The following is an 8,192-nucleotide window of genomic DNA, read 5'->3' on the forward strand; positions in this document are numbered from 1 at the left end:
TCACGCCCGAGACAGGGGAGCCGCGAAGGGGGCGGCGGAAGCGCTCACGCCGCCCGCTCCTTCCGCCGCCGCCGCTGCCCGAACCGGGGGCGCCCGCGAGAGAAGGAGGCGAAGTAGTCCCTCGCGACTTCTCGCGGCCGCCGCCGCCCCCGAGGTCGGAGCGGGCGTGGGGTGGGGCTGCCGAGCGGGGTCGCCGGGCTGTGAAGTGTGTGAGGAGGACTCAAAGCTGCGGCCCCGGGCGAATCACTGCAACTCGAAGTCGTGTGCAGCATAGCAAGTTTCAGGAAAGTAGTTCCCTCCTCCCTTCATTTCCCAAATCGTTGTGGAGCCACTTGAGCAAGGAGAGGAGGGGGAGGCGGAGGGATATCCAGCCTGTACCGCGCTCGTTGTGCGTGCGCGCGCTCCAAACTCTTGGCACGCTGCGAAAGGGGGCGGGGGTGGGTGCTGCGAGGGGAGCTGCTTGGGAGGTTGCATTGTTGTGGCGCGCTACTCCCGGTTACTCGGCGTGGAATATCCGGGCTGCTTGAACAAAGTGGCCCGAAGGACAGTGCTCAGAGAGGAAAGCTAGAGGCTACTCCGTTCTGCCCTGTGTGTGTGTGCGTGTGTGTGTGCGTGTGTGTGTGTGCGCGTGTGTGTGCGCGCGCGTGTGTGTGCGTGTGTGTGTGTGTGTGCGCGCGCGCGCGCGTGTGTTTTCCTTGCAGAGCAAAGAATGGAACTGGCATGAGTTCATCTTTAGTTAGTGGAGGGTTAGAGGCAGGGACTGTGCAAAGAGAGCTCCGCCTGCTGTCCCTCTGGTTGCATTGCTGCAGTCCCCTAGCTGCATGCACAACGGGGGAAAGAGAGAGAGACAGAGACAGAGTGTGTGTGTGTTTTAATGCCTCGCTGCCTGGATTCTTACTGCGCAAGGGGTATACTGTGCAGGGCATTCATCTCCAAAAGCTGTAATGATTGTTAATGGAGAACGCCTTCCATTGAAGCCCAGGGTAGGCGTGTTACATGAATCTGGCGCAGCCAGAAGCAAAGGAAATAACTCCCGCTGTGAGTGGGGTTGCATAACTATAGCGCAGGAGATGCATTTGTGCACGAACTGCTCCGAATGGAGGCGGACCGATTAGTGGATTGACATCTGTCACGTTTGCACTGTTAGAGGACAGTGTATACATTCATCTCAAATGGTTTTTGCACAGAAACCTGCTGAGATTTCGGGCTGGAGCCTAGCATCTGCCCAACCAGAGGACTCTTTACTCTGGTTCTGTAAATTCTATTACCTTTTCTCTACCTAGAAAGCCCCCAGCCTATACATGATCCGGCCTGGGGAACTGAATCTCAAGCCCTCCCAAGTACCTGACGCATCTCCTCAGGCATCATCCTAGCACTGCGCGCAATGCTTTTCCCTTCGTTCTCAGGTTTGTGCGACCTGAGAATGAAGATTGCTGCTCGTGCCACATGGAGAACAATTCCTGAGAAAGAAGAAAGTGGGAGAACCTCACACCAAGCCAAGCATTCATTTTCTGCCATGTCTCTAGGGAGCTTCAGGATTGCTGTTGTGGGGATGTGTGTACACTAACTTGTTAACAGTGGTTTGCACACTGTAGGTGCTTATTAAATGTTTGACGGAGAAACCGAGGAGCTAAACCAGTTAGTGTGCCCAAAAACCATCCCGCTGATTTCTGAGGTTTCTTTATGTAACTTGCTTCCTGCCTCGGAACAGCATCGTCCTTACTTAGAGCAAGGAAGAGGCAATTAACGTTAGTGATGGGAAACAGTGAGAGGTCTGTGAAAGACATGACCTCTAAACCTGTGTTTTTGAACTTGTTCATGCGGAGAAGCTATTAAGTGTTGGTACTAGCCTCTTATTCCAGTACTTCTACTTTGGTTGCTCACATTTGAGTCAAATTCTATCAGCTATAACCACTTTGGCTGTTCATGTTTGAGTCAAATCCTATCAACTATAATCTGTGTTCTTAGGCAACTTATTGAAACTCTGTGCCTACATAAAATGGGCATAATAGTGCCTACAGAGCTGCTGTACTGATTAAGGAGGACAGATTAAGAATTCTCAGTACCGGGCATGGTAGCTCAGGCCTGTAATTCCAACACTTTGGGAGGCAGAGGTGAGAGGATTCCGGGGGTTCAAGACCAGCCTGGGCAACTTGGCAAGCCCTCATCTCTACAATAAATCAGAAAAACTAACTGGGTGTGGTGGCGCACACCTGTAGTTCCAGCTACTTGGAAGGCTGAGGCAGAAGGATCACCTGAACCTAGCAGATCGAGGCTGTGGTGGCCATGAGTGTGCCACTGCACCCCAGCCTGGGCCACAGAGTGAGACTCAGACTCAAAAAAAAAAAAAAGAAAAGAAAAAGAATTCACAGTAAGAACTCAATAATTCCTACCTCTTACTATTATTTTGTAAAACCGAGATAATAAACTCCATGACAAAGTTATTGCAGTGTCTTTGAAGGTTAAATGCGAAGCATTCAGTATTCTTGTTCATGCGTTCAACAAATAACTCTTGGTTATCTTCTCCATACTACCCATGCTAGACACATGGCCTTGTTCTTTTTTTTTTTTTTTTTTTGGTTGGCATCTCACTCTGTCGCTCAGACTGGAGTGCAGTGGCCGCAGTGGCCGCTCCTGGCCAACCACAGCCTCGCCTGCTGGGCTCTGGAGATCCTTCCGCCTCAGTCTTCCGAGTAGCTGGAACTACAGGCGCACGGTACCATGCCCTGCTGATTTTTTGATTTACTGTAGAGATGAGGTCTCGCCAAGTTGCCCAGGCAGGTCTCAAACCTGCGAGCTCAGGCAATCCACTCACCTCAGCCTCCCAAGGCGCGGATTACAGGCTGAGCCACCGAGCCCGGCGACCTTGTTCTTAATAAGCCATCAGTAAGTGGTAACCATCACAGTTACTATGATCACATAAGTACACAGAAAGTTGGTCACTTGCAGAGGTCTCTATCTCTTTTGAAGATGTGCTTCTGTTTCAGGTTCTATTCTATCAGAAAAATTGTCAGTACAAGCTTTGGAAGAAGACACGAAAACCATCTTGATTGTCATGGGTCAGGCATTGTGCTGGCCACTTTCACACAATGCTTACCTAAAGAGGCAAGCTGTGGTAAACAGCCCAAATTAATGCTTTCAGATTGTTCCTAACCTCACAATCAAGACATAGTCAACAAACTGATCACTGCCACGGTGGTGTCCTGCCACCATGCACTTGTATGCCCTTTTAAAAGCAGTGTATTTGTCATTCTCACCTCTTACCCAGTTGTTGAAGATCTTACCAACTTTTTTTTAAAATAAATTTTTTCTTTAGTCAAGGGCTGACTTCGAAGGCTGAAGTGCAGTGGCATGAGCATAGCTCACTGCAGCCTTGACTTGCTGGGCTCAAAGGATCCCCCTACCTCAACCTTCTGAGTAGCTAGGACTATAGGCACGCACCACCACACCTGGCTGATCTTTTTATTTATTTATTTATTTATCTATCTATTCATTTATTTGTTTATATTTTGAAGTTGTGGGGTAAAATTCAGGGTTGGCTATGCAAATAGTTATTGTATAGATAAAGTTTGGGCCTCACTTTGGTCCCCACTTCAACTGGTTTGAGATCAGGTACCCTTAATGGTGAAGTGCGCTCCCCTCCCTGGCAGTTTCCCACTACTGCCAATCCCTTTCTTATAGTATTGATAATTGTTCAGGGTCCATCCACTTATGAGTGAGAACATGTGGTACTCAGTTATTTGTTTCTGTGATAGATCACTCAGTATTATAAACACTAAGTCCATCCTAGCTGCTGTGAAGTTTATAATTTTCTCCTTCTTTATGACTGCATAACATTCCATTGTGTATATGTACCATATTTTTTTAAATCCAGTTCTCTTTCGGCAGCACAGTTGGTTTTATGTTTTTGCTATTGTGAATAATGCTGTAATAAACATACATGTGCTTTTTCATAGAGTAATTTGAGTTCCTCCAGGTATATTCCAAGAAGGGGGATTGAGGGGTCATATGGAAGGTTGATTTTTAGAACTTTTAGGAATTGCCAAACTGTTTTCCACAGAGGGTGTACTAGTTTACTCTCCCACCAACAGTGTAGAAATGTTCCCTTTTCCCCACATCCTCTCCAGCATCTGTTGCTTTTTGAATTATTGATGATAGACAGCCTGACTGGAGTTTGGTGGTATCTCAGTGTGGTTTTAATTTACATTTCTTTGATGATTAATGAGGTTGAGCATTTTTTCATGTATCTGTTGACTGCTTGTATGTCTTCTTTTGAGAAATGTCTATTCATATCTTTTGCCCACTTTGTAATAGGGCTGTTTGTTTTTTTCTTTTTGGCACATTTGAGTTCCTTGTAGATCTTGCTGTGTTTCCCAGGCTGGTCTCAAACTCCTGGGCTCAAGTGATCCTTCTGCCTCTGCCTCCCAAAGTGCTGGGATTACAGGCATAAGCCACCACATCTGGCCAGATCTTACCAACATTTTAAAAAATTGCCTTGATGTAAGCAGAGCTTGAGTCTTCTACTCTGAAACAGAAATTGTATGACAATGAGGCTCAGAGCCCGGGGTCTTCTAGTCTGACTGTCAGTCAACAGCTACCCTAAACCCAAGAGAGGCTTCAACTGATCTATCTTGATCTCTAGACCTTAAGAGATACAAGAGACATAGCAACCAAAGGCAATGTGTAAGACATTATTTGGATTCTGATTTGAACAAATATTTTAAAATTTGGGGAAACTGGAGAAATTTGAACACTAACTGGAGCATTTATGAGAACAGGATTTTTTTTTTAAATATTGGTTTATGGTTATGTTTTTTCAAGTCCTTGCCTTTAAGGGATAAATACTGAAATATTTACAGATAAAGTTCTATGGTCTCTAAGATTTGTTTCAAAATAATCTAGTGCAGTGAGCAGTAGGGAGAAATGAGTAGTGATATGGATGAAATAAGATTGGTTGTAAATTGATGACAAGCACATTCTCCTTACTATTATATTTTTGGCATTTTCCACAATAAAGTTTTTGTTTTTTTTTTTAATTCACTGCAAGTTCTTATTTTAAAATGCAGATTCCCAGATTATGGCCCCAAAATTGTGATCAGTAGGTCCATAATAGGGTCAACAAGTTTGCTTTTCCAGGAGTATGCCATGTACTTGGTGCTTTTTAGTACTTCGTCATCTCCCCTTTTCCTTGCAACTACTTTTGTCATCCTGCTTCCCAACACATCCCTAATTGAAACCTGTATTCACACAATGGAATATTATGCTGCCATAAAGAAGGACAAACATATGAACTTCGCAGCAACTTGGATGGATTTAGAGTCTACCATATTCAGTGTTCTATCTCAAAAACAAAGAACAGAATACCACATGTTCTCACTTATAAGCGGACACCAAAAATTTACCATAATACTATAGGAAAAGGATTGGCAGTAGCAGGATACTGCCGGGGTGGGGGTCAAGGGGACACAACATCAATAAGAGTACCTGATTTTAAACCAGGCAAAGTGGGGACCAAAGAGAGGTCCACACTTAATCTGTACAGTGACCATTTGTATACTTAATCCTGAATTGTAACCCACATCTTTAAAATAAAATTTAAAAATTAAAAAAAAAATCCAGCCAAACAAAAAGAGGGTGGCCCAAGATATACCAGTGACTTAGGTAAATGATGATCAAGGCCAGAGGAATAGTTCAGTTAGTGGAGATGGATCCAGCCAGACTTGAAAAGCTATGTGAGAAGCTAACATAGCTCACAATTTCCCTTTCAGCTCCAACTTCATCAGCTGGTACAAACCAAAAGGATTCCATGGTGATGGCAGTACTCAGCAAGAAAGGGGATATTTGTATTTGCTTGGTTGTATTTTCTTGAGAAGAGGGGGGAACTGTAGGAAGGAAGCTGGTTACAATAGCTGGTTCTCACAGGTGGTTCTCTGTGCGATTGTGCTCTGCTTTAGGAATTAGCCACGGCCACTTAATGACCTGTTAGAGGTGATTAATTATTGATATCATCCATGGGCCAAAGAGGAAGAAGCAATAGCACAATTGCCAAGTAATTGCCAGTATAGGATATCATCAAAGTTACAAAGGTACAAGTGGATTCTGAGTTTCAGGTAGTTATCAAACCAGGGTTCATTCACAAGGACAGCAAAAGGTGAACTGTTCTCACAAAACACTGGGACTGGAAATTGGCATGTAGTTCTCCAGCTCTAAGCTTCTTCCCTCTTTCTAGACTACTCAGCCCATAGTGATCATCTTTCTTATGAACTCAGAATTGGTCTTCTCTGATTCTTTTATTTTTGCCTTTGCTATTTATACTTGTGTTGATAATTATCTTTCTCTCTCTCTCTTTTTTTTTTTGCTAGTTAACTTTGTATGAGTTTATGTTTGTTTGTGTTTCCAGTTAAAGTTTAAGTGACTTGAAGGTAGAGGCTGTACTTTATTTTATTTTTGTGGTGTTCTCTTCAGCAGTGGTTTTAAGTAACAGATGCTTTTCAAGCCAGAGGCTTGTGCATGTATAAAAACGAAGCTGTATTGACTGACACTGTGGTGGAAATTAGGAGTCCCCTCTGGGTTCTTATTGTGACTTGAATGCTACTGCAGTTCAGCATTTCATACACTGTGCCTTGCACTGTAAGCTCTCAGCAGATATTTGCACATTTGAGAAGCCAAAAGAGCAGACAGCCATGTCAACATTTAAGGTTCCACTAGTACATAAAATACAAGTGCACATTTCCATTTCTAAAATTACCTTTAACATTACTTCTTAGCAGATTTTATTAAAATTTTATATTTTAAAACTGTAGTTAATGTGTTCCTAGATCAATGAGAAGAGCTCTCTATTTTCATGGTGTACTTTGTTTAATGAATGATTTTTTTTTTTCTCTCAGTGTAACCAGTCTCTTGGCTAATGAGCTCTGCCTCTCAGTGGAATTACTAAATGGTAACCATGTTTCTAAATAGTTTCCTTGCCTCTGGCATAAGTCTCTTTCTTCATCACTAGGCTTTCCATGTTCTTCTAAACTAATACAAAGTATAAAGGATAAGCATGCTGTTTTCCTTTTCTCCCTAAGGAGTGCAATTGTTGGTCTGGTAGTATCCGGTGAGTGTAAAATCAGTTTACTTTTAATGCTATAACTGCCTTTTACAGGAAGTTTCCACAAGATTAGGAGGAGTAGAGGGGAAATGAGCAGTCTGCAGTTTCCTTTATTTTCTGTATAATCTTAGCAGGGAGGATGCTTACCAGACCCCACACTACTAAATAAAGCAATTCTCACTTACCATTATTCTCCCAAATGACTTTAGCATGCTTATTCTTTAAAGGTTATATCCCACTACAACAAATCTGAAGAATTGAAATATCCATCACAAAAAAATCTAAGGTTGTGTACAACACAAATTTAGTACAAAAGATTCTAGGTAGCTCCTTGAATTTTGTTTTAAATATGTCATTGACTTCCTTTTTGATGAGTATTAATTAATTGTTGTTTAAGACCTTAAAATTTATAATGCCCTTCAGGAACTTACTTTTCTAACAGCCTTGCACAGTAGGTAGTATCAGCTCCAATTTAGAGAGTCTTGAGAACTGAACATCAGAGAGGTTGGGTGCTTGCCAGAGGCTACATAAAAGTAAGGTAATCGCTAGAGCTCAAACCCAAATGATCTCCTTCAAAATCCAGTTGCATGTGTGTGTGTGTTTCAGTATGATATATAGTTTCTTAAAGATAGAATATTTGGTGGGATATACTTTCTATTTCAAGTCATTATTACTTTTGATAATGATTTGGCAGAAGAATCCTACTTTGAGATAAAGGGAGATTTAAATTTCTTGGCTGTTATCAGCTGCTTTCTGTGGGCCTTGAGTACCTAAGTCCCTTTATACCATCAGTTCTCAGAGTAGGGTCTAGAGGCATCTGGAGTCTCTTTTGTAAATTCGTAGCTAAATCTAGAGCCTTGATAGGAAGACTACATCAATCAGAAGGCAAACAACATCTGGGTTTCATCTAGCAGACATTGATGATCATAGCAGCCACTAACAAATAAATGTTGCTATTTATTTTTCAGGTGTACTAGCTTTGTTTCAAGTGCTCAGTGGCTACAAGTGCTTAGTGGCTACCATATTGAACAGTTCAGATAATAGAACATTTCTGTCATCACAGGAAGTTCTCTTGGACACATGAATGTGCAGACATGTT

Source organism: Carlito syrichta, unplaced genomic scaffold (assembly GCF_000164805.1).
Source record: "Carlito syrichta isolate Samal-C Ts95f unplaced genomic scaffold, Tarsius_syrichta-2.0.1 Scaffold307338, whole genome shotgun sequence".
Classification (NCBI taxonomy): Eukaryota; Metazoa; Chordata; class Mammalia; order Primates; family Tarsiidae; genus Carlito; species Carlito syrichta.